The sequence below is a fragment of the Pongo pygmaeus genome, chromosome 15 (assembly GCF_028885625.2).
Source record: "Pongo pygmaeus isolate AG05252 chromosome 15, NHGRI_mPonPyg2-v2.0_pri, whole genome shotgun sequence".
Lineage (NCBI taxonomy): Eukaryota > Metazoa > Chordata > Mammalia > Primates > Hominidae > Pongo > Pongo pygmaeus.
The window spans coordinates 21,345,140-21,357,299 of record NC_072388.2 but is presented as its reverse complement, the minus strand read 5'-3'; the positions used below and the strand labels follow the sequence as shown (position 1 = coordinate 21,357,299).

The window sequence follows — 12,160 nt, the reverse complement described above, 5'->3', positions numbered from 1 at the left end:
CCACGTAGCTGGGACTACAGGTGGGCTACCACGCCCAGATAATTTTTATTTTAGTAGAGATGCAGTTTCACCATGTTGCCCAGGGTTGTGTCAAACTCCTGAGCTCAGGTGATCTGCCCGCCTCAGCCTCCCAAAGTGCTGGGATTATAGGTGAGTGTCACTGCGCCTGGCTGATTTATCAGCTTCTAATAGAGATACATTAAAATTTCTCCCAATGATTGCAAATTTTTCAAATTTGTTTTTCAAGTCTATCAATTTTTTCTTCATATATTTCAAGCCTTATTTTTAGGTACATGGAAGTTCAAGGTTGTCATATCTTCTTGAGTGTTCTTTTAATTATTTTATATTGGCCTCCTTTATATATATTGATGCTTTTTGCCTTAAATTCTATGTGACTGATAATACCATTGCTGCCATTTTTATGTAGTGCTTGTCTGCTACCTATTTTCCTCTTTTGTTTTTAATTTTTAAATGATAGTATATGAGGCCAGGCATGGTGGCTCATGCCTGTAAACCCAGCACTTTGGGAGGCCGAGGTGGGTGGATCACCTGAGGTCAGGAGTTCCAGACCAGCCTGGCCAACATGGTGAAACCCTGTCTCTACTAAAAATACAAAAATTAGCCAGGCGTAGTGGCAGGCTCCTGTAATCCCATCTACTTGGGAGGCTGAGGCAGGAGAATCGCTTGAACCCAGAAGGCGGAGGTTGCAGTGAGTCAAGATTGCGCCACTGCCACTCCAGCTTGGGCAACAAGAATGACACTGCATCTCAGAAAAAAAAAGATAGTATATGGTTTTAAAAGTCATACTGTACTATAAAACTTATAATAACTACCCCCACTCTTCTTCTCTTTCCATCCTTCCTTTTTTTCTGTTAAATCTTCTATTAGTATGCATTATTATGACTATCTATGTATTCTTTATTGTTGAGCCAAATCAAACAATTCCTTGAAATTAATACTTGCCTCATGTTTTCATTTGCTTGCTTTTCTGTGTCACTATCGCTAGTTCTTAGACTCATTTGATAAAAACATAAATCCACCCCCTGGATACTATGTTCCAGGCTACCAAACATCAAGTAATCCTCAGCCGCATTTTTATTTTCTGGGAGACATCCTTTTGAGTCCTCCATTCTGCACTCCCTCTGGAGGGGTGGCTGTCTGGTCCTAATTCACCCTCTTATCCTAGGAATTCTCTTTGACTGTCTCTAGTTGTGGTACCTTATTCCTGAACCCAGGGTCTTCTTCTTCCTTTACTTATTCCCTTATTTTGGTGGTGCACATTCTCCAACAGCTTTCTGAAAAAGAACACAAGAGAGGTAAATGTGAGATCTTATATTTTGATGGGGATTTTATTTTATACCCACTTTTGATTGATACTTTAGCTATGTATAATTTTCTGAGTTGAAAATCATATTCCTTCTCAATTTTGAAGACATTGTTCCATTTAAACTTCTATAATAGTATTGCTGCTGAGAAAGGCAGTGCCATTCTGGTAACATTCTTTTTTTTTTTTTGAGATGGAGTTCCGCTGTTGTTGCCCAAGCTGGAGTGCAATGGCGCAATCTCGGCTCACCGCAACCTCCACCTCCCGGGTTCAAGCGATTGTCCTGCCTCAGCCTCCCGAGTAGCTGGGATTATAGGCATGCACCACCACACCTGCTAATTTTGTATTTTTAGGGGAGACACGGTTTCTTCATGTTGGTCAGGCTGGTCAGAACTCCCGACCTCAGGTGATCCGCCTGTCTCTGCCTCCCAAAGTGCTGGGTTTACAGGTATGAGCCACCACACCCGGCCTCTGGTAACATTCTGTATGTGTAACCCATTTTTCTTCGCTGGAAGTTTTCAGGATCTTCTCTTTGGTTCTCAGTAGTATGAACATTCCTCATGATGTGCCTTGATGTGGGACTTTCTTTTTTTATCTTTTATTGTTCTAGGTGCTCAGTGTGCCGTTTCAACGTGGACACTCGTGTTTTTCACTTCCAGAATTGTTTTTGCATTATTTGCATTATTTCTTCGTTTTCTCCTCTCTGTTTTGTATTGTTTTACTCCCATTAGTCGGATGTTGGAAAATCCTGAATTAGTCCTCTAATTTTATATTTTGTCTTTTCATCTTTTTAACCTATCTTTTAGAGTTTTCTCAACTTTATTTTCTAACCCTTCTACAGAATATTAACTTCTTTCATCACATTTTAATTTCTAAGAGCTTTCTATTGTTTTATGAGTGTTCCTGTTTTGTTTTATGGAAGCAACACTTTCTCTTACCCCTCTAAGTATAAAAAGTACAATTTGGGAAAGGTTTTTTTCCACCCCAGCATCATCTATGTTTGTTATTGTCTGTGGCTTTCATGCCAGAGCTTACCTCAAATGTGCACTGCTCCTTTGTTGGGGACTGTAGGTAACTAAGCTATACCTGGACTTCAAGAGGGAAGAGAAGATCAAAAGTGTTTGTATTTAAGGTCTATGAGGTCCTTGAAGGCAGATGGTCTTTGTTCACCGTAATATCCCCAGTGTCTGGCACAGTAAACAGTAGATCACTATTGACTGAATATGTTAATGAAGTTAACTGAATACATCCAGGTGTTTGTAATTCACTTTCTATTAGAATAGCTTTCTCTATCAGTCTGATAAATTGTATAGTACTAGAAATCAAAAAGGCCACATTCTATTACCATGGATTTTATATTCTGTATCAGTGATCTCCAAACTATAGTCCAGCCAAAGTTTCAAGTGACTGGGTCTATAAATTTTCCCCTTACTAAACTTTTGGGTTTTCTCCCCAACTTTGCCACACGTTTCTGGTACAGGAGAGTACAGATGATTATTATGATTTGGTGAAAAAGAGGTAACACAAATAAAGCTATATATATATATATGTGTATATATATATATACATATTTTTTTTTGAGACAGAGTTTCTCTCTTGTTGCCCAGGCTGGAGTGCAATGGCGCGATCTCGGCTCACAGCAACCTCTGCCTCCCAGGTTCAAGCGATTCTCCTGCCTCAGCCTCCCTAGTAGCTGGTATTACAGGCATGTGCCACCATGCCCGGCTAATTTTTGTATTTTTAGTAGAGACAGGGTTTCTCCATGCTGGTCAGCTGGTCTCGAACTCCCGATCTCAGGTGATCCGCCCGCCTCGGCCTCTCAAAGTGCTGGGATTACAGGCATGAGCCACCACACCTTGCCATAAAGCTATATTTTTAAAAAATTGGTTTTATGAAGAGCATAGTTATTACCAAATTAGTGACCATAGTTTCTGGCATTCCCATAATTAGAATATTCTTTTTTTATTATTATTATACTTTAAGTTCTAGGGTACATGTGCACAACGTGCAGGTTTGTTACATATGTATATGTGTGCCATGTTGGTGTGCTGCACCCATTAACTCATCATTCACATTAGGTATATCTCCTAATGCTATCCCTCCCCTCTTCCCCCACCCCATGACAGTCCCCAGTGTGTGATGTTCCCCTTCCTGTGTCCAAGTGTTCTCATTGTTCAATTCCCACCTATGAGTGAGAACATGCGGTGTTTGGTTTTTTGTCCTTGCGATAGTTTGCTGAGAATGATTATTTCCAGCTTCACCTGTGTCCCTACAAAGGACATGAACTCATCCTTTTTTATGGCTGCATAGTATTCCTTGGTGTATATGAGCTACATTTTCTTTTTTTTTTTTTTTTAAGTATTTATTGATCATTCTTGGGTGTTTCTCAGAGAGGGGGATGTGGCAGGGTCATAGGATAATAGTGGAGAGAAGGTCAGCAGATAAACACATGAACAAAGGTCTCTGGTTTTCCTAGGCAGAGGTCCCTGCGGCCTTCCGCAGTGTTTGTGTCCCTGGGTACTTGAGATTAGGGAGTGGTGATGACTCTTAAGGAGCATGCTGCCTTCAAGCATCTGTTTAACAAAGCACATCTTGTACCGCCCTTAATCCATTTAACCCTGAGTTGACACAGCACATGTTTCAGAGAGCATGGGGCTGGGGGCAAGGCCATAGATCAACAGCATCCCAAGGCAGAGGAATTTCTCCTAGTACAGAACAAAATGGAGTCTCCTATGCCTACTTCTTTCTACACAGACACAGTAACAATCTGATCTCTCTTTCTTTTCCCCAAATTTCCCCCTTTCCTTTTCAACAAAACCGCCATCGTCATCATGGCCCGTTCTCGATGGTCGCTGTCTCTTCGGAGCTGTTGGGTACACCTCCCAGACGAGGCGGCCGGGCAGAGGCGCTCCTCACTTCCCAGACGGGGCGGCCGGGCAGAGGCGATGAGCTACATTTTCTTAATCCAGTCTATCATTGATGGACATTTGGGTTGGTTCCAAGTCTTTGCTATTGTGAATAGTGCCACAATAAACATACGTGTGCATGTGTCTTTATAGCAGCATGATTTATAATCCTTTGGGTATATACTCAGTAACAGGATGGCTGGATCAAATGGTATTTCTAGTTCTAGATCCTTGAGGAATCGCCACACTGTCTTCCACAATGGTTGAACTAGTTTACAGTCCCACCAACAGTGTAAAAGTGTTCCTATTTCTCCACATCCTCTCCAGCACCTGTTGTTTCCTGACTTTTAATTAGAATATTCTTGAATGCATGGCCTGAAAGGGCAGACTCTGTAAAATCCTCCTTTGGAAACAAGAATTTAGATTTCCAATAATTTACAGTAATTGAATAAAATTTATCTTGAAAATATACCTTTACTCTCCCAAAGATTCAATATACAATGAATATTGAATAAGTATGTATTTGTTGAGTGCCTTCTCTACGCCAAGAACTGCTTTAGGCCTTAGGTAAATAATGGTAAAGAAACAAGCAAAGGTTTCATTTGTTTGTTTTTTATTACAGAAAAATTTAAACATATACAAAAGAAGACAGTCTAATGGACTATTACCCATCATCCCACTTAAACAATATAAACTCAGCCTTTTTTCACTGGTAACCTATCCTTCCCTCTATTCTTCCTCCTACGTTATTTGAAACAAATCCAAGATATCAGATTATTTCATCCATAAATACATTGGCATATATCTCTAAAAGATAAAACTTTTTAACAATAACTGTAATATCATTACCCCCAAGAAAAACCAACTAACAACATCAATAATTCAGAGCTTACATTTTAATAGGAAAGACAAACGAGGAACAAACAAATTATGTTAAGTAGTGGCAGATATTATAAAAGGCAAGGTACAGGTGATGGGATGGAGGTGGACTTTCTTTCTTTCTTTTTTTTTTTTTTTGAGACAGGGTCTCACTTTGTCGCCCAGGGTGCAGTGCAATCTTGGCTCACTACAACCTCCGCCTCCCGGGTTCAAGTGAGTCTCCTGCCTCAGCCTCCCAAGTAGCTGGGACTACAGGTGCGCGCCGCCACCACGCCTGGTTAATTTTTGTATTTTTAGTAGAGATGGAGTTTTGCCATGTTGGCCAGGCTGGTCTTGAACTCCTGACCTCAGGCGATCCACCCACCTCAGCCTCCCAAAGTGCTGGGATTACAGGAGTGAGCCACTGCATGCAGCCTGAGATGGACTTTCTATTGGGTGGTCAGAGAAGTCCCCTGTGAGGAGGTGATATTTGCAGAGGGATGTGCATGATGTGAGAAAGCGAGGATGCCCTCAAGAGGGTCTTCAGGAAGACTGACCGTGACGGAGGCTTCAGCTACCACCAGGCCCTGAGGCAGAGCTTAGTGTTCAAGGACTAGGAAGGAGGCCTATGAGACTGGAGGACCACATGAAAGGAAGAGAAGGATATGAAGTCCAAATGGCCACCAGGACCTGCAGGTTTGATTCTAGTTAGCTGTGACAGGCAGCGTTGGAGGGTTTTGAACAGGGGAGGGACATGACCTGATCTGTGATGACGAAGGATCATTCTGGCTGCCGTGTAGAGAATAAAGTGTAGGAGAACATTTGTAGGAGAAACATGTGGAAATAGAGAGACCAATTAGAAGGCTATTGAAACAGCGTGGGTGAGAGCTGATGGTGAAGTGGTGATGAACTAGGGTGGTAGCAGTGGAGATGGTAAGAAGTGATCAGTCTCTCGATATTTGCGAGATTTGATTTGAAGCTACAGCTATCGGGGATTGGCTGACAAACCAAATGTAGGATATATGAGAAAAAGATAAGTCAAGGTTGACTCCAAGATATTTTGGCCTGACCAACTAGCGCCATTTACTAAAGTGGGGAATACTGGGCAAAAATCAGGTTTGCAGCGGAAAGCACACACTTTCTTTTGGACATATTAGGCTAGAGGTGCCTATTAAACACCCAAAACAGAGACATCAATTAGGTGGTTAGATAGCTGATTCTAGAGTTTATGCAAGAGATTAGGACTGGATCTATAAATTTGGAAAATATCAGTGTAGAGTTGCTACTGAAAGCCACGGGACTGGATGAGATCACACAGCTAGAGAGGGAGGATAGAGAAGAGAAGAGATTGGGGAAAGGAAAGGATCCAGCCAGGAGCCTAAAAAGAGACAAACGAGGTTGGGGGAAGCCAGGAGAGTGGGTGCTCCAGAGCCATTAGCTGGCCACATGCTGCTGTAAGATCAATAAGATAAGGACTGAGAAATGATTGCTAGATTAGACCACCAGTGGTCCAATTGATAGAGTAGATGTTGGTGACCTTGACAACAATGGATTCCACAAGGTGATGGGGACAAAAGCTTTGATGTAGTAATTCCAAGCACCAATGGAGATGAGGAAGTAGAGACGGGAGCAGAGAAGTTGGGTGGTAGCAGAAAGGAATGTAGCATCAAGGGAAGTTCTGTTCATTTTGTCACATATTTTCAGATAAGAACTCACTCTGTTGTACAGGCTGGAGTGCAGTGGCATGAACATGGCTCACTGCAGCCCCAACCCCGTGGCTCAAGCAATCCTCCCACGTCAGCCTCCTGAGTTGCTGGTACTACAGGCATGCACCACCACACCCAGCTAATTTTTTTTTAATTTTTAATAGAAACAAGGTTTTGCTATATTGCCCAGGCTGGTCTCAAATTCCTGGACTCAAGTGATCCTCCCGCCTTGGCCTCCCAAAGTGATGGGATTATAGACATGAGTCACCCAGTCTGGCCTGTTTGTTTTTCAATGGGAGTTATTACAGCACATCTGTATGCTGATAGGAATAATCCAGGAGACAGTGAAAAACTGATGATGCAGGAGAGAAGAGAATAATTTCAAGAGCAAAGTCCCTGAACAGGGAGATAGGACAGGGAAGCTAGTGCACAAATAGGGGAGATACATAGGAACACAGAGAGCACATTCATTTCAATGGGAGGGAAGGCGGAGGATGTGGGGAAAGCTGCAGGCAGATTGACAGATTTAGTAAATGGAGCATGGGGAAGTTCTCTTCTGCCTATTCCCATTTTCTCTATGAAACAATGGTCAAAGATGTCAACTAGAAGTGAAGATTTGGGGTGTGGTATTGGCTTGAAGAGAGGAGCAGGTAAGTGGAAAGGTCAGTTAACTACAAGATTGTGGTAGGATTGCTGGCAGTGTTAAGGGCCTGCTTGAGATCTGTGCTCTGCATAAAATAATCTTCAAAGTCAAAACCTTGATTGTCTTTTTCTTCTCTTTCTGTGGTCCAGCCCCTGTACAGGCACCAAGGGCTATGTCTTGCTACAATTAGTTGGTATATCAAGGAGTCATTTGGTAATTATTTTATTTATTATGCATTAATGTACATCAACAGTTATTTATACATTAATTCACTCAATCGATCATATTTATTGAGTACCAGGCACCATTTTAGGTACTGGGGTTATAGCAGTGAGCAAAGCAGGTCTTTGCCCTCAGGGAACTTGTCATCTACATCTTTAAAAACCTGAAGCCCAGCACAGTGGCTCACACAGTGGCTCCCAGCACTTTGGGAAGCTGAGGCTGGAGGAACGCTTCAGGCTAGGACTTTGAGATCAGCCTGGGCAACATAGTAAGACCTCATCTTTACTAAAAATTTTTTAAAAATTTGCCAGGCATGGTGGTGTGCACCTGTAGTCCCAACTACTTGAGAGGCTGAGGCAGGAGGATCACTTGAACCCAGAAGTTCGAGGTTGCAGTGAGCTGTGATCACACCACTGCACTCCAACCTGAGTGACAGTGAGAGTGAGATCCTATCTCTAAAAAAAAAAAAAACAACAAACCTCATCTTTGTTAAACATAATGAAAATCAATTAGGAAGGGGAAGTTTCCATATTTAAGTATTCAAAACTGGAGTCACTTAAATCCTTAGAAAGAAGACTGTTAAGGACCCATGACAGATTGGGCCCAGCAAAAGAATCAAGAAAATGCGGAGATCTGGCCTGCCACAGGCAATGCCTCCTTATTTCTTTCCCACTAGTGCTGGGCTGGCTTGATGGAATCCCACCAAGTGCAGCAGACAGAGGAGTAATCTGCTGGAATTTTTGTCTCTGGTGTCAGAGCAAGCATTCATCATTATCTCCAGAAGAGCTGAATTAATTAACCATCATAACAAAGCAGGGTCTGCTGCATCCAAATTCTCAGGACTGCATAAACCCTAGAAGACACAACTTCCTTTGAACTTATGAATATGCCCAAAAGGCAAACAGAGCATACACTAAAAAGGGCTTAATCACTGACTGAGTCTCCTCATTTCATCTTCCTTTCTCTCTGACCTATTTTGGTCTTTTCTTTTTTTATTTTTTTCTTCTTTTCTCATTAATTTTCATCTGCTTTTCATTTTCTAATGAAGTAAAGTCTTCTAAAACTACTGGGTCAGGAATCCCCCATCTAATCGACCATAGGCAGTGATCCCTGGGACTCTGGGAAGAAAGCTGGCTTTAATTTAAAGCAGGGTTTCCTTCTGCTTTAAACTAAAGCACACAGATATGGGGCACATAGTTACGAGAAGAAGGATGGAGTGAGAGCATGGACTGTGAGTTGACTCCAGGGAGAGATTTGGGTCCTTTGTTGGTAACCTCAGACTTCCCAGCTCTGTTACAAAAAGCAAGAATAAAGTGCTGTCTATTGGATCTAGAAAAAAAATGGAGTGGATGAGCTTTGTGCTCTATTCCTTTGCATTAGCAGACACATCTAACTTGTCTCGGAAAGGGAATATTGACTCAGGTGTGGTGGCGCACATCTGTAGTCCCAGCTACTCGGGAGGCTGAGGCGGGAGGATCACTTGAGCCCAAGAGTTGGAGGCTGCTGTGAACTGTGATTGCACCACTACACTCCAGCCTGGGTGACAGAGTGAGACCCTGTCTCTAAAAAAAGGGGGAGTAGGGGAATATTAGAGCATGGCTGCGTTGGGTTTGTGTGTGTGTTTGTGATTTAACTATCACAAGCAGCATGTCCCCAAGCCATAACCTTTTCTTTCCAGTAGGTGTCAGCCACGCACAGCCTTTCTCTTTCTAAATCCACATTTGTAAGAAAACGGCCTTTCATCCATAATTTGCCCTAGTTAAAGGGATCAATTTCTTCTGATCTGAAGCACGCAAAACAACTGAAACAGTGGCTCCGATATTGGAAACAGAATTGTACTACGTACTTGGGATATGGCCACACTGAGGACCGTGCGAAGAGGGTGACAAATGTTGGGGGGCCCAGGTGAAGTCCTGTAGGTCTCACTGTGCAGATAAGTGTTAGGATCAAGGTGAGTCTCTAAAAGGCACAGTTAAGACACCAAAGCAAAAACACAGAGTTTCCCTCAGGTGAAAGAAGTTGAGGCTTCGACCAGTAGCTATAGCATCCTGAAAAAGTGCTCAGTGTAAACTATCGATCTCCCATTTGCCCTTGAATAGACTGTCTTGTTTTTTACCTCAGGTAAAATATTTCTTTAAGCCTCAGGTTTCTAATTTTTAAAATCTTTAAAGTAACTGCCTCGTCTGCCCAAGATACTACATGAGGGGAAAAAAAATTGAGATATTGTTCAGAAAACCATTTGTAGGCTATAAAGCACTATTTAAATGTAGAGAATAGAATAAAAATATAAAGGCAAATGCAGAATAGAATAATCCCAGCACTTTGGGAGGCCAAGGCGGGTGGATCACGAGGTTAGGAGTTCAAGATGAGCCTAACCAACAGGGTGAAACCCCGTCTCTACTAAAAACACAAAAATTAGCCAGGCGTGATGGCAGGTGCCTGTAATCCCAGCTACTTAGGAGGCTGAGGCAGAAGAATCGCTTGAACCTAGGAGCCAGAGGTTGCAGTGAGCCGAGAGCCAAGATCACACCACTGCACTCCAGCCAGAGCGACAGAGCGAGACTGTGTCTCAAAAAAAAAAATGCTCAAAATTTAATAAACATTAGTTTCTAATTTTTTACAGATTTTTGTCAACATATTACACCAAGGCTTTTCTTTCTCTCTTGTGTTCAATGTTAGTCACATGGAATTTTGACACACTTAAGAGTTTATGTCACAAAAAGATTCCAACCTAAAGAGAGGCACTTAATATAAATAATGATCCCTTTGAAAGTGGGGAGATTCTTTCCTAGCTTTGTTTGTTTGTTTGGTTTGGTTTGGTTTTTTTAAAGACAGAGTCTCACTTTGCCACCCAGGCTGGAGTGCAGTGGTGCGATCTTGGCTTATTGTAGCTTCAACCTCCATGGCTCACACGATCCTCCCACCTCAGCCTCCTGAGTAGCTGGGACTACAGGCGTGAGCCACCACACCCAGCTAATTTTTGTATTTTTTGTAGAGATGGGGTTTCACCACATTGCCCAGTCTGGTCTTGAACTCCTGAGCTCAAGCACTCCACCTGCTTCGGCCTCCCAAAGTGCTGGAATTACAGGCATGAGCCACCGTGCCCAGCCCCTTTCCTAGATATTACAATAAGACACTTATAAATTCCAAGTGCTAAAGAAATAGAAATACTAATCTTCAGCAACTCTTCCTTTCCAACATGTGCACCTAGTACCACTGTATTCCAAGAATGTATTTGATCCCATAACCCCCTTAGCTTCTTAGTTCATAATTTGAGAGGGCTAAAGCTTACCATATTGTTATCAGTTTGCACTGGTTTTAGCAAGAGACCTCAAATTCATCACATTCATGTTTTATCCCACATTGTCTACATCATATAAATTAGAACTACCAAATATTACTGAAAGAACTCACGTTTGAGAAGCAGAAACATTATTTGTTTTATATGGTGATGTTGAAATCGGAGCAGAAGTCTTCAAATCTGAATGTTCACAAATGAATCTATCAAAATTTCCCTCAGTGCTTTCTAAGGTTGTCAGGAAAGGCTAGAGGCAAATTCGACATTTTTTCATTTCCCATGACTCATTCCCTCCCATGGAGTTTTGTGCTATATATTCCCTGCCTTGTCTGGGTTTTTTTTGTTGTTGTTTGTTGTTTTTTTTTTTTGCTGAGTCTTTCCATTTGCTGTGTCTTGAACTAGCAAAAGGAGGAGAGGAAGTTCCTCCCAACCTTTGAAACCTCTTAATACTTGCTGAGTGATCAAGGGGGCAGATGACTGCTGATTGGACTTTACCCCATTTGAAAAAGCTTTTGCTACGATAGCTCAACCAACCTCATTTTAAGGAATTAAGTATTTATTTTCCTTAAAACCCAAAATCTTTTGGAACATTTTCCAGAAAGTGAGGCCAAATTTCTGTAGTTAGGGGTCAGTTTGGGGGAACTTTATTTTTTAGGCCCACTTTAAAATTAAATAATTTTGCATAATATATTTAATAAGGCTAAAAATTATTTTAGACTTATAGTGTTGTCTACTATATTGCTTCATGCTATTTTTTCGAAATACTTTACAATTATAAATAGACATTGTTGCTCTCACCTTAAGGCAGCAGTTTCTGAGTGAAATTCTTCAAGAAAGTGGAGGCATCATTTCAGTATGGTAATAAGCTAGTTATTCTAACATCAACAAGTCTGTTTCATGATCAGTGATGTACTGATAATTCCCCATGTATGCTTTTCAAATAGTTTATAAATGCAAAAATATTTGAAGTTGCAGGACCAGGGTTTGAGTCATTTTTTTTTCATGTTTCAGCCAGCCCTAAATAAGAGCTGTGAACAACAAGGCCGCCTGGTGATTTTGCTTTTTATCTTTTTGTATGTGCATGTGGTTTTTCTGGCTTTTTGTTTTGTTTTGTTTTTGAGACAGGGTCTTGCTCTACCTCCCAGGCTGGAGTGCAGTGGCGTCATCATAGCTCACTGCAGCCTTGACCTCCTGGGCTCAAGC

General features: G+C 41.7%; 1 protein-coding gene across 1 annotated transcript in view; it reads right to left on the bottom strand.

The window, feature by feature from the left end:
* Window positions 1-1,295, bottom strand: part of RNF212B (ring finger protein 212B) — an 81,815-nt gene extending 80,520 nt beyond the window's left edge. Inside the window, exon 1 of the mRNA XM_063651440.1 lies at window positions 1,219-1,295. The gene's annotated coding sequence lies outside the window, so the exon portion shown is untranslated. The remainder of the gene's footprint in view (window positions 1-1,218) is intronic.
* Window positions 1,296-12,160: the final 10,865 nt, after the last annotated feature.